The sequence below is a fragment of the Lissotriton vulgaris genome, chromosome 2_1 (genome assembly GCF_964263255.1).
Source record: "Lissotriton vulgaris chromosome 2_1, aLisVul1.2, whole genome shotgun sequence".
Lineage (NCBI taxonomy): Eukaryota > Metazoa > Chordata > Amphibia > Caudata > Salamandridae > Lissotriton > Lissotriton vulgaris.
The window spans coordinates 1,913,513,878-1,913,541,622 of record NC_141687.1 but is presented as its reverse complement, the minus strand read 5'-3'; positions in this window follow the sequence as shown (position 1 = coordinate 1,913,541,622).

The window sequence follows — 27,745 nt, the reverse complement described above, 5'->3', positions numbered from 1 at the left end:
CAAAATTTCCTGTTGCTCCTGAGTCCAGTAGGACAGGGAGAGAATGTCTAACTTGGGTAGTAACAATTAAAAAGATCTGTATTATGAAATGTCTAGGTATGTGCGGTACCATGAAGGCTGCAGAATTAGAGGTTTGATTAAGATGTTTTCTCGAACAAGTAACCTGCCCCCTTATCGAGCTTAATCGTTTCCCGACTCAGTTGAGGAGATAGAGGAAACAGTACCCTTTCGTGAAGTTTTAGGTTTTACTGGACATTCTCTGGCAAAATGTCCTTCCTTGCCACAATATAAACATAATTGAAGTTTTCTCCTTCTTTCTTTATCCTCTGACGTGAGTGGACCTCTGAGTGTCCCTATTTGCATAGGCTCAGGTTCAGGGAGTTTATTATCTGTGTCTTTCTTCTCATGTCTAATAAAAGTTAACCGTGATTCCACTTTGGATTTATCACCCTTTCTTTCTCCTAGTCTGTCTTCCAATTTCCCGACTAAATCTAAAAAAGTCGGAATAGTCTTCTGGCAAATCAACGATATGAGCCAGCTCGTCTTTTAACTCGTCTCTCAAACCTTTATAAAAAAGGGAGACACGCTTTTCTTCTGGCCAACGTGTCTCGGTGAGTAAACAATTAAAACTAGTGAGATAGGTCAATAAATCCTTGTTACCTTGTTTAAGATTTAAAAGCTCATTATCGCTTGCCTGCATAAAAGTGCGTTTTGCAAAAAAGCTGGTCATAGTATGTTTAAATTGATTCCAATTATGGAGGATGGGATCATCTCTATCCATGAAAGGAATTGACCAATTGGCTGCTGTACTGCCCAAATAAGACAAGACGAATGCCACTTTCGTAGCATCAGTAGGGAATTGTTGTGGTTTACAAACAAAGTGTAATTGACATTGATTGATAAAAACATGGAATTTGTTACTATCTCCATGAAAACGTTCAGGTGCTGCTAAAGGCACAGCATTAGGAACATTAACAGTAACCTCAACTGGGGGGTGGGGGGGTTGCATGTTTTGCTCGCGCCCCTGTCTCTGAGGAGTTTTTAAACAAAGGCGTAAAAGTTGTGTCACACTGAGATTCCCTAGGTTTATACCTGCTTAAATCCTGTTTTAAAAAGGTGTTTTCCAACTTTAATTTCTCTATTTCCTCTTGCATATGTTGCAAGATGCCAGACACTGATTCATTATGGGCCAGGTCCTCGTTTTGGGCCTGCGCCATATCCGTGGCATCAATGCCCTCTGTTTCTTTCCCGGCATTCATCGTCCAACTGAACTGAATATTTTAAAGGCTTGTGCTTCTGTCAAAGCCCAGCTCACCTGAGTTTCTGTTCAGTTCTGATGGAGGTTGAAGACAGTCCGACCCCACCCTGAAACTGCTTGTTCCAGCATACTAGTTTTAAAACAGTGCACTAAGAACCAGAAGCTCAAGGGAAGGGGGGAAGTGGATAAAATAAAAAAAGAGAGACAACACCGTTCTTGCATTTGACCTGTAGCTAAAATCTGCGTCCCTCTCTGACTTCTGTAGAAACTGGTGCCTAATGAAACAAAGAACAGATAAGTGCAACCTATCCCTAAATGTGTTCCTGACTAAACCTTAATCTTATTAGAAATTCTCTTCAAAAAGTACTTCTTGGATCCTGGTCTCAAGCTTCCAGGTTTGGAATGTGTTACTGTTCTGGGATGTGCTTTCTATTAGTGTAACACTTCTGTAAAATCAAACGAATATCATTATCAGAATTACCAACGTCTAACATTCACCTTAATATAACTAAAGCCTAAATTCTTAATAACAAACTCACTCTTCACACATTTCCAGACTTTTTATAAAACATTGCCTCACCTGCCTCATCGACGCCCAAACCCTCCCAAGGATCAGAGGATCAGAGCACTTCTGTGTGAGCCGCAAGAGCCTGCTGCAGCCGCCATGCCACGCCGGACCCGCTTCGCGGGTCCCGCTTCGCGGTCTGCAGCGGCCAGTTAGACTCTGCTTGGGGCTTGGCTGAAACCGACCGGCAGGGCTGCGAGCTAGAGCGGAGGACTCCTAGGACCAGGAGTCCCCGCGCGCCCGTGTCCAGCTGGGCTGCTCTCCCTGCCGGCCCCGCCCCCACCGCACCAGGTCAAAGCGGCGTTCTTCCGGACCTTCTGCGGATTGCCTCACCTGCCTCATCGACACCCAAACCCTCCCAAGGATCAGAGGATCAGAGCACTTCTGTGTGAGCCGCAAGAGCCTGCTGCAGCCGCCACGCCTCGCCGGACCCACTTCGCGGGTCCCGCTTCGCGGTCTGCAGCGGCCAGTTAGACTCTGCTAGGGGCTTGGCTGAAACCGACCGGCAGGGCTGCGAGCTAGAGCGGAGGACTCCTAGGACCAGGAGTCCCCGCGTGCCCGTGTCCAGCTGGGCTGCTCTCTCTGCCGGCCCCGCCCCCTCGGTGACCAATCACAGAGCTATTAACGGGTAGAGTCATTCCCGCAGCGCGGGAGCGCGCGGGAGGGCGCCGGGAGAAGCCCGGGACAAGGGCGGGACCGTCTGTGGCCGTCAGGGGCCAAAGGAGGCCGGGCTGGGCCACATCCCTTAACCTGTTCCCTCAATCTCGTTCGATTTCTGATTCTGATTAAGGAGATGCCCTCACCGGCACCACGTGAAACTCCATTAAGGGAGGGGGGCAGCAACACAGGGACGCTGGACAATTACTTTAAATCTGCCAAAGGAGATGGGGGCAAAGAAAACTCCCTGGAAAGACGTAGGGCGGAGCGTCGGCGCTCCATAGAATCAATGAAGAGTAGACCCCTGACAGAAATTATCCCGTATCCTACTTCTCAAGAGGAGGGTACCCCCCCCAATAGCTTAAATCTACTGACTCTTGAGGATTTCCCCCTTCTACTTCGGGAAATCCCAAACTCCCCTGGAAGGTTGCCTGAAAAGATCACAGACATAACTCCATCCCTGACATCCGATACCCCAGTTAATTTGGTTACCCAAACTCCTCCTTTGAATATAAATAAGAAGAGCAAGCCAAAACAAAGTGTTGTGGTGGAGTTGCATAGGCCTCCACCTAGCAAACATAGTAGGAAGTCAATGGGGGGGCGGGGTAAAACAAAATTATCCCATCTAGACTTTGGCAAAAGGCATAAAAACGCACTCCAACTTGGGAAGGATAATGAGACGGCGCCTATCGCTGTCCTCCCTAAAGATCTAACTACCAACACAGCTGCTACTATCAGCGATCCAGTGGCCAACACATCTAATATAAATCCCCCCCTCACATCCATAGGGAGCATAGAATTCTTATTTCGTTCCCTTCTGCAGCCCATTAGCGATAGCCTGAAAAAAGTTGAGATTAGGCTCACCATACTAGAAACATCTCTTACTACCTTGAACACCCTAGTTAGTAAGCAATCCAAAAATGTGGGACCTCATCTCCCTGCAGGAAACCCTCCCAAAACAGGAGCCTCACAGAGTGCCAATAAAGTCCTCCCACAGGGCGCTCCTGTTCCCCCCCTGCAGCCATTAATGGCCATTCCAGTCCAGGCACCGCGCAATAACCCAATCAATAGGCCTCCACAATCAATAGACTCTGCCCCTCAAAGCTCCCAGACAGGGACTAATGATGGAGTTCCTGAAGCAGGCAGCACTTTCCCTTTCTCCCCAGGCCGGCCAGCCCAAGACTACGGAGGCCAGATTTGCCGCCAGAAGCTAACAGTCTAACGGTGGTGTTAGCAGGTGCCCCCCATCTAAGAACAGGAGAAACTGAAGATTATCAATCCCTAAAGAAAAAGGTCATCAAATGGCTAAATTGGAGCCGACCCCTACCAGCACACTTCAATAATGAGATTATTATGGTTAGAAGGGTTCCTTGGTTAGGGAAGACCAGAAAAACAATAATAGGAGACTGTATTCTGGTAACTTTCAAAGATCCGGGCACCGTCCTGCATATCTGTGAAGGAGTAAATCGTTCACTGGATTCCACTATTCAGACCCTTCCAGTATCCTTCTTCTTCCCTCCTATTCGCATGCACTTTGCTCCACCGCATGATGAATGGATAAGGGTGGAACGCAGACGCAGACACAAGGATTACGCACAACGCCCAAATTTTCAAGTACCTGACACACCTTATTTCCACTTCAACCGCTTTAATTGCTTGAATGGCCTGGATGGGGTTGACTGACTTTCCACACACAACCCAGTGACTCTGGAGAACGGCTCCTGCAGATCTTTTGAGCCATCTTCCCCGACTGCTGGTAAAACTCCTGGTCTACTGAATGATCCATTGACTCCGGGTAATGGTTCCAGCAGACCTCTTGACTTACCCACCCCCAGTATTGGCAATGCTCCTGGAACACTGAATGAGCCAGTGCTTGTGGATAACGGCTCTTGCAGACTCCCTGAGCCATTTGCTCCCACTGTTGGTAATGCGCCAGAACTTTTGATTGAAACAGTCTCTGAAACCATCCCCTTTAACCCTTCTGGCACGTTAACCGACACCCCTGGACGCTTGAGGCTAATCTGCTGGAATGTTGCTGGACTGGCCAATAAACTGGGTGACCCTGACTGGGCAAATTATATTGAGACTGGAGACGTATGTATGTTCCAGGAAACCTGGGCCAGAGAGGATTATGGACACCAAGGCTACATGTCATTTTTCATCCCAGCTAGGTGGGAAGGCAAAGGCAGTCCGTCAGGGGGGCTTACGACTTGGGTTGCATCTCACCTGGGCTGTGTGGCAACACGGTTGCCGGCTAACTCTGAAGACATCCTTGTGGTTTCATTATCCTGGCCTAACCAAGCTAAACTTGTGTTAATCAACATCTATTCTAGGCCAGTGGGATTTGCAAAGGAATCACCAACCATAGATGAACTCACGAACTATATATCTGAGCTACCGAGTGATTCATTCTATGTGGTGGGAGGGGATTTTAACTCTCATTTTGAGCCACTCCCCGGTCTTTTGGAGGGGTTCTCATCGGAAGAAGAGGCCAGATGGGCAGTGCCCCTAGTGGAAGCTCCCGCCCCGAAGGCCTGGACCCCACTAGCATTGCAAATCACAGCCCTTACCCTAAAGTTTGGAATCAGAGCCTGTAATGGGCGAATGAAATCGGACATACCCAGTAAAATCACCTATAACAGACTGGGAAGAGAGTCTCGCCTGGATTATGTCCTGGCCCAAATAGTGAAGTGGCCGACAATCCACGACTTTAGGGTAACGGAAAGGACCGATAGTGATCACAATGCACTTGAGCTTGACCTTGTCCATCCGGGTCCCCAAGCTCCAGCGACCAATGCGGAAGGGTTCAAACCTGCGCTTCTCCTGGAAAATAGCAGGAGAAGAATCAGGTGGGAGCACTTGGCTACAAACAAGAACAAACTCCCCATGCTCAATGCTGGGATAATTCCCATCTTGGAAACCGTGGGGAGTTTGGACGCCGAGGCAAATAACAAAGATTCCCAGGCCAAATTGTATAAGGCTCATGAGGACCTTATAAAAGCTGCGGCCCCACATCTCTATTGTAGCTCACGAAAGACAAGAGAGGGGCGGCAGGGCAAAACATCATGGTATAACCCAGCATGCAGAAGGGCAAAGGCAGAACTCCTCAGACTTATTAAGGAGGGTCTAGGGGGGTACAGCCTAAGACAAAGCAGGCGGGCTTATAAGAAACTCGTTGCCCACGCCAAGACCGAATGGGAGGAAAACCAGTGGGAAGAACTTACCAAGGCCCTAGCGATCCAAAACCACCGTTTGTTCTGGAGGATAGTGAGCGGGGGGTCGGGGAATCTTCAATCGGTACTAGAGCCCAACATTGCTCCAGGGGTGTGGCAGGCACACTTCCAGGCTCTATACAGTTCTGAGCCGGGAGAATCTCCTGCTGTCACCGAGGTAGGTTGGCCAGGGTATGAAGGGGAGCAAATAACGCTGGGTGAGGTTACTGCTGCCATCTCAGGTCTTGCTTCTGGAAAGGCGCCGGGACTGGATGGCTTACCTGGGGACATGTTTAAACAGGAGCCCATTGTTTGGGCGCCCTACCTTACCGCCCTCTTCAACGGAGTTCTTAGCGGCATGGAAATCCCTAGTACTTGGCTGGGGGCAGAGGTGGTCCCTATCTTTAAAAAGGGCTCGCCTCTCCTCCCAGTCAACTACAGACCCATCAGTTTAATTGACGTGGCACAGAAACTGTTTGGCAGGGTCTTGCTGAATCGGCTCCAGGATTGGATGGAAGAGGTGGGCGCCCTTAGTCCCTATCAGGCGGGGTTTAGGAAGGGAGTATCTACAGTGGACCAGGTTTTTAGATTGAACCTTATATATTGGAGGGCAGCAATATTCGAGGGCGGTAGTCTGTACACAATTTTTGTGGACTTATGGGCCGCCTTCGATCTGGTGCCTAGGGGGAAACTCTGGAGCGTCCTGGCAGAAATGGGCGTTCCCCCGGACATCCTATTAATCTTACAGAGGCTGCATCTTAATAATTACGCCCGAGTGAGGTGTGGGAGGTCGGGGGAACTGACCGATAGATTCCCCGTGGGCCGAGGGGTAAGGCAGGGTTGTGTGCTGGCACCGACCCTGTTTTGCCTCTTCGTCAACGGGGTAATCACCCACCTGAATGCCACCGACTACACTGATGCTCCCAAACTGAATGGCAGCAGGGTGCCCGCAATCATGTTTGCGGACGACACCCTGCTGCTATCCAAAACCCCCATGGGGATACAGAGGATCCTCGATTCATTTGTAGCCTTCTGTACTGACAGGGGGCTAGAAATTAATGCGGCAAAAACCAAATTCATGGTTTTGAATCCGAGCCAAAAATTGCGGCCTAATCCGCAACTGGGAGCCGTACGGCTCGAGAGAGTAGCCACCTTTGAATACCTTGGTGTGACTCTTAACGAAACCATGTCTTGGGGATCCCACAAGAGTAGGGCGAACCTCAAACTCACACAAACCACTGGGGGTATCGCACGGATGATGACCGGCTCCTCATACCGCCCGCTGGGGGCACTAATCCAGATATACAAGGCCCAGGCTAGGGGAGCGATCATGTATGGGGCGGAACTGTGGGGACACACACCTTGCCGGAGTCTGTCACTACCGGAAAACAAGTTTTTAAGACAGATAGCCGCGCTCCCGCCCAGCACCCCGCTCCTCCCCTTGAGGCTTGACTTGGGTCTACGACCACTAGCTGATGAAATAAGCCTGAGACCCATAGCCTTCTGGCGCAGGCTGTGGAGCAGCAATGACCTTGCAGTATACAGGGCGGAATTGGTCGAATTACTGAACCACCCAAAAGCGCTCCGTATTCCCTGGGTCAAAAACATCCAAACCACCTGTATGGAATTAGGGCTCCCTGATTTATGGACCGAGCCGGCGAATGCTGCACTAATCATCTCCAAAAGGTCCCTGGCTAATGTATACCATGAACAGAAATTAGCGAGAGCCCGAGCTGCCCAGGCAGAAGGGTCTCTATCATCTGTGTTTTTGCAAATCAAGGACCTTTATAGGTTTGAGAGGGTACTGGATCCTATTTCCCCCGCACTTGCTAGAAAGCTGTTTCTCCAATGGAGATACGGCACTCTGCCCTTTCGGTCTTTTACAAGCACCTGGTCATTGCCTCCCACTACAAAGCAGTGCCCGGCCTGTGATGCCATGGAGGAAACCGATTTACATGTGGCTTTCTTTTGCCCAGCCTATATGGCAGCAAGAAAATATTGGCTCCTCCCATTGATAAGGAATATGGGTTGCAGGGAATATGCACCAATGTATAGGATTTTAAAATCTGATGTCTCTGGCCCAACTGTCTTCGCATTACCAAAATTTCTTACCAATGTTTGGCACACGCGCAACCGTATTTTAAAGGTGTTGGGTCCGTCCTAAAAATTTCAGATGCATAGTTTTTACAGTATTTTAGCATATGCATTCCAATGTTTTTATCTTTTATGCACTGACTTAAATGTGATGTATATGTGATGTATAAGTGTATTGTTATCTTTTATGGCCAAATGGCCGAAATAAAGATTGGAAAATGAATGAAAATAAAACAAATACTGTACTTTTACATCAAAATACAGCAGGTAATTTGTGCAAGTCCTTGATTTACTGTTTGCCTTGCTGTCAATGGTTTCCTCTGTTCGATTCTTAAAAAGGTTCCATGTAAAACAATATTTATTTCACAAAGTTCCACAAAGTATTCTTGTAATAAAAGGTTTGAACCACAACGTTCGTGGAAGATATCTTTACATGAATCCAGAAATCGCTGATAAAGTTCTTTCAGGTAATAAAAGGTTTTGCACTTACTTGTTGCTGAAAAGGGATACTGATCAGTCTAACCTTGACCTCTTTCTCTTTTGCAGGTCGATTGCAGTGGACAGAAGAGAGGCTGAGGCAAGAACTAGCCGGAAACCAAAAGAAGGAAGAGCCAGAAGTCGCGCCCGTTACAGTCAATGAAGGTCTGGAGAGAGCAGGAGTGCCAGCGCTGAAGGATCTGTTCTCAGGTAAGTGGGAGGTAGACGAGCACAAGCACTGGGTGAGGCTAGGGGCTGCCTTTTATAGACAGGGCTGGGTGTGGTTCCTGGGTGTTGTTCAAAGAACTGGGTGTGGTTCTCACAAGCAGGTGTGCAGAGCTTCAGTTATTATGCTAATGAGTTGAAGTAACACATGGCCTAGGGAGGAGTGTTCTAAATAAGCCTTGGTAAAAGCAAGGTCCAATGTTTTCTGAGTAAGCCTTGGTAAAAGCAAGGTCCAATGTGCAAACAAGACAGCAATGTCCAAACTTGTGAATACATTGAGCAACATACACAGAAGTCTTAGGGAGGGGCTGAGATAACAAGAAAGGCTTTCAGTAGTATGTTTAAAGAGAGCTATTACAGAGACCACTAGTGCAATGAGACGGGACATGCTCTTTGCTGTGCACAAACCCTAACATTATCTTGATTTTTTTTTTTTCTATTCCAGATCTCATGCCTTGCTGTAACCGCTCTTTGGCCACTCTAATACTCTGCTTTAGGAAATAACAGAGTTGATGATGCCGGAGGGTGGGCTTCTGGAGGATACTTTTCCTGATGATTCATTGCCTAAATACAAGTTCTCTATTTAGAGAGCTCATTCAACTAACTTTAGACGTATGAAGGTCATCACACATGTAGATATAGTTGTCTGGTCCTTCACTCTCACTCCATACATACATTTAAACTCTCATGCTTATTTATTTAGTAATGTTCTATTGTGGTTAATTTTTCCATCGCAATTATGCTCCACTATAAGTTACAGGGAGATTGATTAATTCCCAAATAAGCTGTGGTAATTCTTGCTTTAAAAGTGTGTGAGTGATCCATTTCTCATCATAGAGATGAGGCGATAAGCTTAATCCTTCCTAGTGTCACCCAGTTACAGATCTAGCTGGTTAAGATTTAATTCAATGCTTGTAATATCTTTAATATGTGAGGTGATCTCCTTCCAAAATGCCTGAGCATGGTTACATTTCCACCACATCTGCAACAGGTACCCTGGGATCCCTCATCACTTCTCGCATGGCTCTGAGCCACCAAACAAAGTTTTCAGTTTACTAGGCATGAAGAACCACCTCATTAATACTTTTATTTTAATCTCCCTTTTCCGTCAACAGATGAAATATTTTACTGTTCTAAACCATCCAGTACACCATATTTCTTCTGCTGTTTCAAAGGCTAATTTAGTTTCCCAGCTAACCATATGTTTGTTCTTGTGGCTGTCTGTGACCCTCCCAACACTGAAAAGAGGATCAACGTATCTCTGTTTGTCTGACCCTGGTCACAGAGTGAAGCAATATGGGGTTATTCTCATCCTCCCTCTCATCCTCCCTCTCCTCTTATCTCATCAATGTTTGCCCAATATATCAGCATATGATTATTGCTGGGAGAGAGTTCAAAAGCTTCCATTCTTGATTGGGCTCCCATGACATCATCTTCAATGTAAGGTTAGATTATCATGCCTCCAATGTCCAAATCCATTGTTCAAGATCCCCATTTCAAAGTCAGGATTAAGTTTACTTTTGAGGTTTGAGACAAATATGTCCAAGTCGAAGTAATAGAGGAAGATGTTTCTTTCTTTCCATGTGGGAAAGCTTGTTTCCTCCTCAGCTGACACTCTAGAAAGTGTATTCAGTGATCCTAGTTGATTCATTACTCTTTAATAAAAAAAAAGACACCAGTCATGTTGCTGCTTTCTAAAGTGGGTTTGGGAAATGAAAGGGGAAATGAATGGGCAATGTATAACAACCATGGGATGCAGTTCATCTTGATAGAAGAGATCGTAGAAAAACTGGATTCGCACAGTTTTGGCTAATTATATACATTTTTGTCTTAGGTAAGGAATATATGTGAAACTTTACTGTAAATGTTAGCGATCCAATTTGGAGAATATATCTCGAGATATTTATTCAGGCCTATGGACTTTAGTACATGGTGTGACAGAAAACCTTCACTGACGTTAGAGGTATGGGAGACGTCATAGTTTACCTTGAAGCTTTAGGTCAGTTAATCTTTTATTTTTATTACCTGCTGGCAAGGGCATGTTAGGAACACTTGTATCTAATTATGAAGCGGAAAACATCGTCTGCAAAAGATGCTAGATCTTGGAAAGAGCTTTTAGTGACAACCCAAGACATAGCTGACTATGCCAAGATCCTATTAACCAATGGTTCCCTTCTGAGAGCAAACAGGAGGGGAGAAAATCAGTAGCATCTTTCTCGTACCTCTCATCAGGGGCACTATAAGGGAGAATTTACTGCTAATCTTGATCTTAGCTGTCAGTCTACCAAATTGGCCATAATGTAGGCTTTCATATTTAGGCCTAGTATTTTTTTTCTAATGGCAAGGACCTTTTTTAGATACAGCCATCCTCGTCTTTACATAATACCTGAGCCATATTCAGCAAAAGATGGATAATTCATTCTTTAGTCTTCTTTGATGTGGCAGATGCAATTACAAATGACATAAATCATGTTACAGGTGACATTATATATAATGCTCGAATATGCATTGTGATGCTAATTCACTAATATTCATAGTCAGGCATATATTATCACTGATTTGTTCTTATTTTTTCTAATTAGTCTTACAAATTCCTTTTTTAAATTATTGAAGAAAATGATTTTTTTAAACTGTTAATTATACTTGATCACCTAGTCACTGGATTTCAATTCACATCTGTCGTTGGATGACATCAATTTCCAAACCTGCCATTTTTTAAACTCTTCAGTCAAGAAGCGTTTTGTAATAGTTGGCTTCGTCAAAGTTAAACTGATTCAAAGGCCACATTCTACCATCTTAAAAGCTTTAAATAGATATATGCCGTTTTACCCATTCAAAAATTGTAATATATGATTCTAAGATGATTATATTACCTATTTTTGTTTTTTGGCTTATTTTTACCATCCACAGTCTTTCTTTCCAAATTAGAGTCCATGATACCACTCATCTGTATATCTCCTATACAGAGTACAGCTTCATACATTGAGTTAGTTATCATACCAGATGTCAATAAGCATTTATATACTTTTGTCAATGGGTGAACAATTCGCTCAGAATAAGCTTGTAGTAAGAAGTCTAAAAGCCTTCTGACTTTGACTAATCATTGATATCCCATTTTTAATTACTTTTTTAGGTTCATTAGTGGAATGGCTCATCTAATGTCAATACAACATTTGGATCTATGGGAGGAAGGGAAAAGTCCAACATGTACGCATTTAGGGGCATATTACCAAGCAATAGCGATAATTATCGCTATTGCTTGGTTAGAGACAAAAATTTACCGCTGAGCTGCAGCGATTTTTATCGCAGATAAACCTTGGTATTACCAAGGTTTATCGCAAATGCGATAAAAATCGGCCGCAATGCATGAATATCGCTGAAAAGTCAGCGATATTCATGCATTACCGAGCTAATGCTCTTAGCCATGTTATCCACCTCCCATTGCTTTCCCATTGCTTTCTTATCATGTCCCAACCCCGCCCCTTAGGCAGAGGAGGTGGATTAGCCATCATCCACCGGGATTATTTCGCCTGTCGAACCAGCGAGATTCAGAGCCAGGAGTCAGAGAGCTGCCACTTCACGATCCAGCTATCCCCAACTAGCTCCCTGTCTGGCCTCCTGGTGTATCGCCCCCCCGGGCATTTCGGCCCCTTCTTGGCCGCCCTTTTGGAAACCGTTTCCTCCTTGGCCCACCTGACATCTAACTTCCTAATAACAGGAGACCTAAACATACACTTCGATGACCCACTAGACACAGGAGCATCCGACCTAATCTGTGATCTGGCGGTCCATGGCCTTCTCCTTGCAAATACCGGTGCCACGCATACGAAAGGGCACCTACTTGATCCGGTGTTTTCGAACATCCCTTCTCTCCAATTCATAAATTCCCAACCACTCCCGTGGACGGACCATTTCCTGGTCACAACCCACCTACCAGGGGCTTTCAGGAAACCCCAAAAACCCACAACCTACACCAGAGACAGATCGTGGGCCAAACTCTCGGTGGAGGACTGGTCCAAAGCCCTGGACTCCACGACCCCTGGACTCATGGAGGATCCTTCCACCGCTGATAGCCAGTTCAGAGATTGGATCTCCTCCTCCCTCGACAGTATTATCCCCATAAAAAAACGTGAGAACAAAAATGGGATAAAGGTCCATGCCCCATGGTACAACTCTGAACTCAGAGCCCTCCGCAAAGAGTGTAAAAAGGCTGAGAGACAGTGGAGAAAGGACTGGCTCCATAGTAATAAGGACATGTACCACAGCTCGGTAAGACGCTACAAATCTGCCCTAAAGCTAGCCAAGGCCGCATTCTATGACAATAGAATAAAAAATGCCACTAATTCATCAAAAGAATCTTACCTTATAGTCAAAGAACTTCTTAATATTCCTATGGCACCCTCTGCTCACCCCCCTCCCCCGGATAGAAGTAAGGACCTGGCCACCTATTTCTATTCCAAAATTTCGCGGATACTGGACTCCCTCCCTACCACCAGCCCTCTTAATCACACGGATACAGAGGCCTGCATTAACAGCCCTCGGCTGTCCACTTTCAGAGCAGTTTCCCTCACCGAGGTTACCTCCACGCTGGCCAAAATGAAAAGTGGATCTCCCCTTGACCCGGCCCCGGTTAGATTCTTAAAAACTGTGTCGCCCAGCATAGCCCCCATCATTAGGGATCTCATTAATACCTCTCTCTCCCAAGGCACAGTGCCTTCCACCTGGAAGAATGCTGTTGTCAAGGCTCTGTTGAAAAAGCCACAACTGAACCCGGACGACATGGCCAACTACAGACCCATATCGCTCCTACCTTGTATCAGCAAGATGGCTGAGAAATTAGTGAATGTGCAATTATCCCAATTCCTTGAGACAAACAATCTCCTACACCAATCCCAAACAGGATTCCGGCCCGGCCATGGCACGGACACTGCCCTCCTCTCCGTCATCGAGGAGGCAAGGTGCATCCTGGATTCAGGAGGATCAGTGGCAGTGATCCTCCTGGATCTCAGTGCCGCCTTTGATACGGTGGACCACCGTGTGCTTCTTCATCGCCTGGCCAGGGCAGGAATTGTGGGAACTGCACGCGCATGGATTGACTCCTTCTTATCCAGTCGCTCATTCCAGGTGTGGGACGGCAATTCACGTTCAGACCCACTCCCACTCACAAGTGGTGTTCCCCAGGGGTCTTCGCTTAGTCCCACCCTGTTTAATGTCTACATGGCCCCCCTTGAAGATGTCGTGACCCCTTACGGGATAAAAATAGTAAACTAAGCAGACGACACACAACTTGTCGTCTCTCTTTCCCACCTGGATAAACACCCAGACAGACTGCTGAACTGTCTCCAGGATATTCACACCTGGATGTGCGAATCTTCCCTGAAGCTGAACGGTGCAAAAACCGAAATCATGCTCTTGGGCAATAAATGGACCTCCATTCCACCATCAGTCTGGCCAGATGCCTTTGGTGAAATCCCCACACCAAAAAAAGAAATTAAAACATTAGGAGTATGGCTGGAACCTGACCTCACCATGAAGACTCAGGCAGCCAAAACAGCTGGAACATGCTTTGGCCTCTTGCGCTCAATTCGCAAGATTCTCCCTCTCCTTCCCCCCCTATCCAGGAAGCTATTGGTTCAAGGGCTCATCTTAGCCCAGCTTGACTATAGCAACGCCGTCTACCTCGGCGCACCTGAATCTACCCTGGCCAAACTCCAACTGACACAAAATGCGGTGGCGAGACTCATTATGAACCTTCCTCCCAGAGCCTCTGCCAGGCCTGCTCTTAAGGCTCTGCACTGGCTTCCTGTTCGCCAGCGAGTAGAGTTCAAGGCCCTGTGCACCACCCATAAACTCATCAACGGTGTTGGTCCAGCCGCCCTGAAAGACATGGTCATCCCCTACAAAGCCCCCAGACTCCTTCGCTCTGACGGCGAACATCTGGCCACAGTTCCTAAATTCAAGAAAGCTCGCACCGGTGGCCGACGCTTCTCTGTCAAAGCCTCCGCAGGATGGAACTCACTACCGCGCAATTTGCGTCTGGAACCTTGTTATGCCCTCTTCCGAAAAAAACTAAAAACCTTCCTATTCCCCAAATAGTTTCCCCGGTCTCCCTCTCTTGGTTCTCACAAATTACAGCGCGGGGATGCCTACGGGTCACCAGGCGCTCTACAAATCGCAAAATAAATAAATAAATAAATTGCATAACATGGCTAAGAAGTGCTCAGGGCAGGTGTTAGCTTTTGGAGATATTCGCGCTTAGCGCAAATATCTCCAAAAGTTGGTAATAGTAGATAGCGATGTTAGTGACTGTTTCCAGTCGCTAACATCTTGACACGCCCACTTTGCATGCCATTAGTGATAAATATCACTGACATGCAAATTGGGGCCCAAGATGGTCGCTATCTCCTACAAGCTGTCGCTAACTAGTGTTAGCGACAGCTAGGTAATAGGGAGATAATTTTATCTCCGCTTTCTTGGCTTTTAAAGCCAAAAAGGCGGAGATAAACCCCCTTGATAATATGCCCCCAAATCCTTTTTTGGTTAAAACATTTAGGGGCATATTACCAAGCAATAGCGATAATTATCGCTATTGCTTGGTTAGCGTGAAAAAATGATCGCCGAGCTGCGGAGATTTTTATCGCAGATAAACCTTGGTATTACCAAGGTTTATCGCAAATGCGATAAAAATCGGCCACAATGCATGAATATCGCTGAAAAGTCAGCGATATTCATGCATTAGCGAGCTAATGCTCTTAGCCATGTTATCCACCTCCCATTGGATAACATGGCTAAGTACTGCTCAGGGCAGGTGTTAGCTTTTGGAGATATTTGTGCTTAACACAAATATCTCCAAAAGTTGGTAATAGGAGATAGCGATGTTAGCGACTGTTTCCAGTAGCTAACATCTTGGGACGCCCACTTTGCATGCCATTAGTGATAAATATCACTGACATGCAAAGTGGGGCCCAAGATGGTCGTAATCTCCTACTAGCTGTCGCTAACTGGTGTTAGCGACAGCTAGGTAATATGGAGATAATTTTATGTCCGCTTTCTTGGCTTTTAAAACCAAAAAAGCGAGATAAACCCCTTGATAATATGCCCCTGAGACTTATACAGCTAAGAATAGCAAGTGCTTTGCTCTTGTCAGGCGCTGAGACATGATGCATTCTTGTGCCATTGCAGTGCTACTAATATGGATGCAAGTTTGGATTTTTTTTTTATTTTATAGGCCTGTAAGTCATCAAACTTCTCTCCTCTTTTATAATGCAGCTGACTGGTATTCAGCATTTTCCAAGCTGACTCCCTGACAGTAGTTGTCATATTTCGTCTAGCTCTTTTGTAATTCCTGTGCATTTTCCTGGCGCAATCTACTTTGTGCTATGATGTTCAAGGTCATCTCTCTTGGATTTAGCTAACTTATGAACACGGCTGTATGATGAGCTATCAATGTACTTCTTATCAGTGCCTGAGCAGCATCCTCACTGGTGTAATTGTTTTCTAAAATAGTGTTCCAAAACATCCCTAACTGGCTCTCTCAAAGCTAAGTCACAAAATGCTATTTTGGTGACTGCCCAAGCTATACCTGGCATAGGAAAATACTGTGGGCCTCATTTATGAGGCTGTGCATCACTTTTACGGCACCGCTGCATCACTTTTTGTGACGCAACAGTGGCGTAAAAAATGCACCTTGTTGCGCCATATTTACAAAGTGACGCATCTAGGTAGATGCGTCACTTTGTAAACCCCTGCGGCACATTATACCTGCGCCAGGTATAATGTATGCAAGGGGGGCGTATTGACGCAAGGAAGGGTCGTAGAAGTGATGCAGTGAAATCTATAAGATGCTGCACTGTACAGCACACATCCAAAGTGGGAAAAGGTTTGAAGTTACTCTAAGCACGACATTTTGTACTGTAAATATTCCAGCCAAAGTCATCGAGAAGACCGTCAACAAGCAGATGGCCGCCTTCCTCGAGACAAATGGATCCCTCGACCCCTCACAGTCCGGCTTCCGAGCAAATCACAGCACCGAGACCGCCCTCATCGCCGCCACCGATGACATCCGAGCCCTGATGGACAATGGAGAAACAGCGGCCCTCATCCTCCTAGACCTCTCCGCGGCATTCAACACGGTCTGCCACCGCACCCTAGTACGGCGCCTCAGCAACATCGGAATCCAGGACAAGGCGCTGGAATGGATCATCTCCTTCCTCAACGGAAGAACACAGAGAGTCCGCCTACCACCGTTCAAGTCAGAGGCCTCCGAAGTCATCTGCGGCGTCCCTCAAGGATCATCTCTGAGCCCCACCCTCTTCAACGTCTACATGAGCCCCCTCGCGGCCATCGTACGCAAACACCACCTCAGCATAATCTCCTACGCCGACGACACCCAGCTGATCCTCTCCCTGACCAACGACCCCGCCGCCGCCAGAGCCAACCTGCACGAAGGGATGAAAGAGGTAGCCGAGTGGATGACGACCAGCCGCCTGAAACTGAACTCGGACAAGACGGAGGTCCTCATCCTGGGCCCCTCACCCTCCGCCTGGGACGACTCCTGGTGGCCTCCCGCCCTGGGCACCGCACCCAAACCGACAGACCATGCACGCAACCTGGGCTTCATCCTGGACTCCTCCCTCTCCATGACCAGGCAAGTCAACAACGTCTCCTCGGCGTGCTTCAACATCCTACGCATGCTACGGAAGATCTTCTGGTGGATCCCCACCGAGACCAGGAAGACCGTCACTCAGGCCCTCGTCACCAGCCGACTGGACTACGGCAACGCCCTCTACGCCGGTACCACCGCCAAGCTCCAGAAGAGACTCCAGCGGATCCAGAACGCCTCAGCCAGACTCATCCTCGACATCCCACGAACCAGCCACATCTCCGGACATCTGAGAGACCTTCACTGGCTCCCCGTCAACAAAAGAATCACCTTCCGCCTCCTCACCCACGCACACAAAGCCCTACACGACCAAGGCCCGAGCTACCTCAACAGCCGGATCAACTTCTACGCTCCCAAACGCCACCTCCGATCAGCCAACCACGCCCTCGCCACCGTCCCCCGCATCCGAAGAGCGACTACAGGAGGAAGGTCCTTCTCCTACCTGGCCGCCAAGACCTGGAACTCCCTCCCGACCGACCTGCGCCTGACCCAAGACCACCTCTCCTTCAGGAAGAAGCTGAAGACCTGGCTGTTCGAGCAGTAGCGGCACCTCCCCCCCCCCACCCCCCCCAGCGCCTTGAGACCCTACGGGTATGTAGCGCGCTTTATAAGTGTCACTGATTGATTGATTTCAGTGCAAAACCTGTGCTAGACTCACAGAGACACCCTTGTACCATGGTGCAAAGGTGTGCCTGCGGCGCACTGCAGCATATTTCTGCCGGAGCTAGGCAGAGGAGGGTGCCTTATTTCTGTATATATGGCACTTTGTGTGGAGAAGTGTGGGTCAATGGTTAGAGTGGCAGACCCTGATGCAGAAGTCTGGCTCGGGACCAGGGTTCAATTCCAGCCTCGGTGCATATTCTAATCATGGGTCCCACTCTGCAATTCTGGGCAATAGCTTGCTTAAGCTCCACAACAGCCCCAACAATGCTATGATGCCTGGCTTCACCTTGGGGGTGCCCATGAGTGGGCACTTCACAGGGAAAGGCCAGGAAGGGTTCCTCAGCGGTATTTGTACAAGTGCTGAGATGTCTCCAGGTAGTTGTGCGCTATACAAGTACATTTACATTTACTTTCCTGCTGACCCCTTCTCACACAGGTCAGCATTGGCGGCTGCTGCACTGCTCTCCTTGAGAATCTAGTAGGTCTGTTCCCGAAATGTCAAAATGGAAAGGAAAATGCTTGCCACAGTCTCATTTACTTTTGCAGGACTAGAAACTGAAACAAATGCTCCATACATTTGGTGCCCCACAAGATCCCAGGGGACAGAATTATGGACCTCCAGGAGAAGAGAGTTCTCCTTTAAGTCATGCAAAGCATATCTTCTGTCTCAGATGCCACCTGAGCTAGTGAGCAGCCTGCCCCTACATACACCACCATAATGTATGGCTTTCTGTTCCAAGTCAGGGGCTTTCATGCAACGTGATAAACACAGGAGCCAAAACAAAACCAACACAATTAAGCCTGTTCTTTTACCAAACCATGGCAAAATTATACCAATTGCTGTGCTTTTGGGCTGGACTGTTCTCATGGGGAGCAGGGTCAAGACTGATTTACATATGGCTGTATCCAAACTGGAATGGCGTGGTGAGAAGAAATCTGATGGATTTGACCAAGATCTGGGATGGTAATGAATGTTTGATTTGTTCAGCATCCCGTCATCTGCTCTTTCTGGGAAGGTTATGATCAGACGTCAATCCCATGCTAGCGATGCCACCAGATTGAAGCAAAACTGGCTGATGAGGTGTGATACACCAAAACCGGTACCAGAAGGCTTGTTTCTGGTCAAGGGAGGACCTGGCCTGGCAGTCCAATTGCTGTGCTTTTGGGCTGGACTGTTACCATGGGGAGAAGGGTCAAGACTGATTTGTATATGGCTGGGTCTAAAGTGGAATGGCATGGCAAACAACAAAATGATGGATTTAACTACCCACATATGTGACTGGGGTGAATGTTTGATTTGTTTGTCATTCCATCCATCATCTGTTCTTTTTGCTCTTACCAAACCATGGTAAAATTAGACCAATTGCTGTGCTTTTGTTAATGAGTTCAGGGGGTTAGTGGGTAAAAAAGCGAGCTGAGGGGACAGAGATGTGTGGGGCAAAATAACACATAGGAGAGAGAGCAACAACACATATACTGTAGAAGGCACTCCCCTACTTTGGCAAGGTTCTTATTTTCAAGTGCCCTTTCCACGCTACTTTCCAAATATTGTTTTTGTGTAGAGTAATGCTCCTCACTGCAGGGTCGCCTCCAGTCTGGAGCACCCACAGCAGAGGTACAACGAGGTGTCAGTTTTCTGCATGTGGATGGCATCAGCCACATGGAGAGTGATGAGGGGAAACAAAAAAGGCTGTCCTCACTTAAGAGGTTCCTTTCACATTGAACATCAGAGACTGCAATACCAAATTTCAACCCCACCATTTACCATTTAGCACTGCTATAGGAAGGCTAATCAGCAGCTCATCTCTGCAAGGGCCTAATTTAATTTCTAAAGGAACCCTGGCTGCTCTCTTCCCATTTCATTGTCTAAATCTCCTGCTTGCAGCTTTAGCAATACTCCTCAACTATCATCTATCTGGGAAAGAATTCTTACCTCCCTCTTACACACAAGACCAGGCCGGCAGCATCCAAAATGGATCCCACTGGCCTCCACTACTCTGGTTCACTCACACATACAATACATGAATCATGCAGCCCACATACACACATGCACAGTATGCACTTGGGGTGTGGGTTAATGCATAGGTGCAGAACATCACCCAAGTGGACTAGTAGGCCTCCACTCTAGTGTTACAAATAAAAAGATCTGGCCTCAACTATGGCTTCACAAAAGATGGCATAGTACCACCACCTCTCCCTGTGCTAAGCCCATGACAAGAATTGTAGATCACTGTTTCTACAATTACAGTACACTTGGTGCACCTCTATAGGTCACAGGACAGGTCCAGTCCTCACTCATGTCAAGGGCATACCTAGGCCTCTAAACATGCACTAGATTACTGTAAGGCTAGGGCCAAAATGATATTAAAATAACAGGATACCACATACTCGCAGGGCAGGGAAACATGACTGTACACCATGGAGTGGAGTGGTGTGGCTCACTGGTTAGAGGTGGCAGACCCGTAAGCAGAGAATGGTCTGGGACCAGGGTTCAATTCCCGACGCGGCAGGGTTGTGGACCAGGGTGAAACGGACTCGATAATTCTCGCCTCGGTGCCTACTCTAACCAGGGAACACACTCGGCAACTCTGGGCATTAAGCTTGCCTCATCTCTACAACGGCCCCCCACAGACGCCGGGGATGCCTGGTTTCACCTTGGGGATACCCAGAAAGGGACCATCTCACAGGGAAAACCAGGACGGGTTCCCCAGCGGTCTTCAGCGCCAGGATACTCCTTGGAGTCACAGTGCGCTTTACAAGTACACCCACATTTACATTTACATTTACATGTGGAGGGCCGTTCCTTCCTAACAGTAAATGTGGAAGGGTTCGGTAAATTGATGAGGTTTAGCTACAACACTCATACTAATATCATATTCTTCATCTTCTGGATGTGCATTATATACAAATTAGTACCCATATTGCAACACAACACATGGATCAAAGAAATGTGATGCCTCTTTAATTATTAATCTCCAAACCACCATCCCAAGTGTGCACTGATTTTATGAAAATTGAGGGCCACATCCAACAGCTAGGAGCACTAGATGGGCCATCTGTGGGCATTTATTTTGAGGGTCCAGAAGCTCTCTGACAGTTTTGAGAAATTCGAATGATTAAAAACACCTCATGAATTGGTCTGATTAGAGGTATAAGCTAAAAAAATGGGTAAAATTCTATGGAAGTACAACATTTGTGGTTCTATTGTGATAGTAAATATTCTGCCTTTAATACATTTGGAGGACAATAATAAATACATAAAAATGTGGCAAAACACCCTAGTTGTGAGGAAACATAAATATTGGTCTTTGTTTTCTGGCAGGGTGATTTGCAGTGTAAAGTGCAGCAGACCAAGGCATGCAGGCCTGGATAGTTTGTCAACGGTCATACTGCAACACACCAGCCATCCTAGATGATGTTTTTTGCATTTTTTTGTTAAAAGTGTCAAACTATCAGAGGGTGAGCACAACTTCTCTTTAGTGTGTATGCAATTTACTCAGCCTAGAGCGGTGGTTCCCGCCTAGCCTGGGTGCATACCTGTTCGAAATAGGGGTCTCTAGTTGGCAGAGGTAGGTACCTTTGTCCAAATAGGGACACTTGCTTCAAGTCCGGGTAAGGGGGGATACACTTCTAAAATAACCCTTGCTCACCCCCTTGGTAGTTTGGCACGAGTAGACAGCTTATCTCTGAGGCAGTGTGTAAAGCATTTGTGAACACATACAGTAACACAGTGAAAACACTACAAATGGACACCACACCAGTTTAGAAAAATAAGTCATCTTTATCTATAAACAGGACCAAACAACAAAAATACACAATACAGTAATAACAATATTACTTTCAGAAGGTAGAAATAGTTCTGTTCAAAACAATTGCAGATGCAACACTTTTCACACAAAGTACCTTGGATACGTGACTCAAACAAACAAAACGGGCCGCAGGAAAGGTGATGCTTCGGTTCCTTACACTCAGGGAAGGTGATGCGTCGGTTCCTTGCTCGGGGGGAGGTGATGCGTCGAATCCTTACAGCAGCGCAGGGGAGTTGAGGCGTCTTTTCCTTACCGCAGAGGAGTTGATGCGTTGATTTCTTACTACGTGGGGAGTAGATGCGTCTGTTTCATACTGCGTCTCCCAACGATGCAACAGACTTGGCGCCTTGATCCAATGAGACAATCCGGGACGATGCATGGATTCTTGCAGCTTAACAGCAGGGCTTGCATCAGAATCGGTGCAGTGATCTCCGACTTCGGAGACCATTGCACTTGATGCGGCGTGCAGCGATTTCTCCGTTTTCCATGATTGGCAGGCGCTGCAACAGTCTCTTCAGCGATGCATCAGAAACAGGTACGGATGCGTCACACTTCTTTGATGTTGTGTTGAATTTCCAGCTCACAGCGGAAAACAATTCTCTACAGGTCCAAAACAACAACAGGTACCTCTTGCAGGTCAGAAATCCCAGCAAGTAAGTTCAGTGGAGCTGGTGGTAAAGTCTTTGTGTCCCTGAGACTTCAGAAAAGGAGGCAATCTCAGTTTCAAGCCCTTAAAGATATTTTCCTCAAAAGGTGACAAGGAAAACAGCAAAGTCCTTTTCTCCGTTTCTTCGCAGTGAGGTTCTGTAAATTGCGAATTCATTCGTGCTCAGCCTCCATTTTGTAGCTGGCGCCATCTTGTGTTGCCCTCACTCAGGCAGCGCGGCGAACGCAATGTTTTTGTCGTTTCTGCATTTACGTGTCAGGTGGCTTCTTTGCCTATGTTTACTAACGAGTGTCAGGGTCTGGCTGAGTACACTAATTCCTGTCTGAGCTGTTAATCTCTGTCCGGACTATTTGTTGGTTGGCACCATTCTTTCCTTTAAGTTATCTTATCTGCTGTCCTTCGCTACACGTCTCATGCATTCTCTTGTTTCACGACTGTCCTTCTAGAACATACAGCTGTGTTTGCTCTACTTTTAAATTGGATTGTGTGGATTCATTTGTAATTTGCTTAAGGGGTCGAGTGACAAACATAACAGGGAACTTGAGTTGCTTTGGACTTAAAGCATTGTCTATAACATTTACCTATGTCTCATGCTCTTGTGTGACTGCATTTTGCATTGTATTGTACTGTATATAAACCTGTGCGCCACAGAGTTAAGTGGCAGTCTCTTTTGAACCTCTGTATACCAACGACTTCTAAGACCACTGTACTAGCTGCAGCTAATAAATACAATCCTCTACGCCAGACGAAGAGTCCGTGTCTCTGTTTCTGACAAGGCAGGTGAATCCCGGGGATTTCAGGCGTACCCTGTGCCAACGGGCCTTAAGGCTGCGGTTCTCCAGCAGCAAGTAGCCACTGCAGACCAACCCCAGACAGCAAATAGCACAGGGGCAGTATTCCTCCTCAGCTTCTCCTTGGCAAAGATTCCTCTTGATTTCCCAGAAGTGATCTAAAAGTCTGGGCCCCTCTTTTCATACACAAAATTCCTTTGTTCTCTGAAGGCAGAAAGTGTCTGTACCCAACCAAAACCAGTTTTGTCTTCACTGGTACAGCTTCCTGTCAGGGGGTGGAGCCAGGATTGTCGAAGGCAGACCAGGCCCATTCAGGTGAAACAAAATCTCTCCCCCTACTCTAAATTCAGGCCAGTTATATTCAGCACAGCCCTGACTCATCAGGCTCTCAAGAGCCACTGTGCCTCTCTAGCCCCTGTCATCTAAAAGCCAGACATGCAATACACAAACTAGGCAAACTATACCAAATGCTAAGCAAGAAAACACCTACTTTCTAATAGTGGTATTTTCAAACACAGAATGTAAAAATCACCCTCACTTAAAGTTAGTTTTTTAACATTCTTGAGTTCAGGCATACTAAACTTTATTTTCTTTCTTTGTTCCTAGGGGTAGTTATGTTTATAAGATATTATAAACAAACTGCCGATTCTGTCCTATGGGAACAGCTTGCCCTGCAATAGTATAAAACAAAATTGGCAGTAAATCAGCATGTGCCACTCACATCGGGGCATGTACTACCTTTCTCATAAAACGCATCCTGCTCACAGGGGTACCTTGGGCCTATTTTAGGGGTGACTAACATGTAAAAAAAGGGAAGGGTATGAAGTGACAAGTGTATGCACTTGCAAAGTCGACATGGCAGTCCCAGACTACATAAAGGCTCTGTAATGGCAGGCCAGAGTTAAATTTTACAAGCTGCCTCTGTGGGTGGCACAATCGGTGCTGCAGCCCACTAGCAGCATTTGATTTACAGGCCCTGGGCAGACACAGTGCACTATACTAGGGTCTGACTAGTAAATCAAACAGGCCAATCATTGAATCACTCATCCATAACAACAATTTACAAAGGAAACACTTGCACTTTGGCACTGAACAGAAGTGGCAAAGTGCCCAGAGCATCTAGACCAGCAAAACGGAGTCCAACACACAGCAACAACACAGGAGGCAAATGCAAAAAATGCAGGGGAGACACACGCCAAAGGTACCGGGTCTAACAACCTCAGCCAATCAGAAATCCAATTTCTAAGAAAAGTGAAATACATTTTATTAATAAAGACAAATTTGTATGGACTTAGTACTAGCCCAGAAATATTCAGGTCAGATGATCTTGTTGCACTTGGGCTAATACAGTCTTTAACTTTTGGTCGTTAAATGAAATGGAAATAAGTACCTGTGAATTGGGTAATAACTACATAACTACATCTATTACTGGGCGCCTACAGATGATCCATTTCATCGTGTGTATTAAATGTTATTTTATATATTAAGGTGCTTTAAAATTAGTGCAAGAAAGGTATTTGACCTGCTCCACCCTATATCAGCGCTTTTCTCATGCTGGGAATAGTACTGGGATTGGGTGGGGTCTTGGAGCCTGTGGCTATAGGAATTGTAGTGCTGGGAAGGGAACAGAGGAGCAGTGCAGCAGAAAATCATGGCGGCTGGCAGGAAAGGTAAGTTTATGCTTTTATTTAAAAAAAAATCCATGTCCCCCTACCTCAGATTGGCAGCAGTTGCCCCTGAAAACAACGGTACAATGCAGAAGATTCAGACAAAAGACCTATGTAAAGCTAAAAATATACAAATTCTAGCAAACTACAAAAGATGGCTCTTTCCATACTACAAGATTTATTTTGTCTGAGCCTCCACATATGTAGCAAAAGTTGTGAGGTTGCAAACACAATGAGTTGTCTAACATCACTTCTCAGGGTACTAATGACTTCATTGCAGTCCTGAATGCCCAAATTACGACGGATCAGGAGGGTCCATTTACTTCTGTACCCCATATATATAGGACAAAACAGTACAGCATGTTCAATAGATTCAGTAATCTTGGTACAAAAGGTACAAATCCCATTGGACTCTCATGGAGCATGCTGCCATTTAACCATAATAGATAACAGTGGCAGGAACCCTAATCAAAATGTAAAAATATAGGGGAATATTTACAAAAACATGTCGGAGCAGTGCTAAATTTGGCAATGCTGCGCTCTTGTATTTTTTAAACGTAGGGCTGTGCCTTATTCAAGACTATGCAAAAAACACAGTTGATATACATTGTCATACATTCACCGCAGTACAGAGATCTGGGCCTAAATCCTTCGTTTTTTTGCACACCACACCACCCCAGTTCAGACATGACCATATGCAAATCAGTCTGAACCTGTGCCTCATGGGAACAGTCCAGCCCAAACTGCCAAGCCATGCCTTCTCTGTACCGGAAACAAGCTTCCGAGGACCGGTTTCTGGCATTCCAGCCATCTTCAGCCCGGCTTGCTTGAATCCAGTGGTGTGGAGAGCATGGGACTCACGTCTGAGCATACCCATCCCACTCGGGGTGACAAATGCAAAAACCACAGTTGATGGACAGAATGCAGAACAATGTCATACATTTATCCCAGTACAGAGATCTGGGCCTAAATCCATCGTTTTTTTGCACTCCACACCACCCCAGTTCAGACATGGCCATATGCAAATCAGTCTGACCCTGTGCCTCATGGGCACAGTCCAGCCCGAACTGCCAAGCCATGCCTTCCCTTCACTGGAAACAAGCTTCCGAGGACCGGTTTCTGGCATTCCAGCCGTCTTCAGCCCAGCTTGCTTGAATCCAGTGGTGTGGAGTGCATGGGACTCACGTCTGAGCATACCCATCCCACTCGGGGTGACAAATGCAAAAAACACATTTGATGGACAGAATGCAGAACAATGTCATACATTCACCCGGGTACAGAGATCTGGGCCTAAATCCATCTTTTTTTGCACTCCACACCACCCCAGTTCAGACATGGCCATATGCAAATCAGTCTGACCCTGTGCCTCATGGGAACAGTCCAGCCCGAACTGCCAAGCCAGGCCTTCCCTGGACCGGAAACAAGCTTCCGAGGACCGGTTTCTGGCATTCCAGCCGTCTTCAGCCCAGCTTGCTTGAATCCAGTGGTGTGGAGTTCATGGGACTCCCGTCTGAGCATACCCATACCACTCGGGGTGACAAATGCAAAAACCACAGTTGATGGACAGAATGTAGAACAATGTCATACATTCACCCCAGTACAGAGATCTGGGCCTAAATCCATCGTTTTTTTGCCCTCCACACCACCCCAGTTCAGACATGGCCATATGCAAATCAGTCTGACCCTGTGCCTCATGGGAACAGTCCAGCCCGAACTGCCAAGCCATGCCTTCCCTGGACCGGAAACAAGCTTCCGAGAACCATCCGTCTTCAGCCCGGCTTGCTTGAATCCAGTGGTGTGAAGTGCATGGGACTCACGTCTGAGCATACCCATCCCACTCGGGGTGACAAATGCATAAACCACAGTTGATGGACAGAATGCAGAACAATGTCATACATTCACCCCAATACAGAGATCTGGGCCTAAATCCATCGTTTTATTGCACTCCACACAACCCCAGTTCAGACATGGCCATATGCAAATCAGTTTGACCCTGTGCCTCATGGGAACAGTCCAGCCCGAACTGCCAAGCCATGCCTTCCCTGGACCGGAAACAAGCTTCCGAGGACCGGTTTCTGGCATTCCAGCCGTCTTCAGCCCGGCTTGCTTGAATCCAGTGGTGTGGAGTGGATGGGACTCACGTCTGATCATACCCATCCCACTCGGGGTGACAAATGCAAAAAACACATTTGATGGACAGAATGCAGAACAATGTCATACATTCACCCCAGTACAGAGATCTGGGCCTAAATCCATCTTTTTTTGCACTCCACACCACCCCAGTTCAGACATGGCCATATGCAAATCAGTCTGACCCTGTGCCTCATGGGAACAGTCCAGCCCGAACTGCCAAGCCATGGCTTCCCTGGACCGGAAACAAGCTTCCGAGAACCAGCCGTCTTCAGCCCGGCTTGCTTGAATCCAGTGGTGTGAAGTGCATGGGACTCACGTCTGAGCATACCCATCCCACTCGGGTTGACAAATGCATAAACCACAGTTGATGGACAGAATGCAGAACAATGTCATACATTCACCCCAATAAAGAGATCTGGGCCTAAATCTATCGTTTTATTGCACTCCACACCACCCCAGTTCAGACATGGCCATATGCAAATCAGTCTGACCCTGTGCCTCATGGGAACAGTCCAGCCCGAACTGCCAAGCCATGCCTTCCCTGGACCGGAAACAAGCTTCCGAGGACCGGTTTCTGGCATTCCAGCCGTCTTCAGCCCGGCTTGCTTGAATCCAGTGGTGTGGAGAGCATGGGACTCACGCCTGAGCATACCCATACTCATTCAAGTGACTAGGGGGTTCAATGTCTGTTATCTCTGTTAAATGATTTCCAGACTGTCTTTACCTCTATGGACCTGAAAATGAGTCAGCGGGGTTCTTTAATGTTCCTGGAAGAAACTAGGGGATTAGAAAACTTCCCAATCAATGCTGGTACGTCAATAATAAAGCAGACTATTCAACCAAAACGTAGGTGATGTCTCTTTCC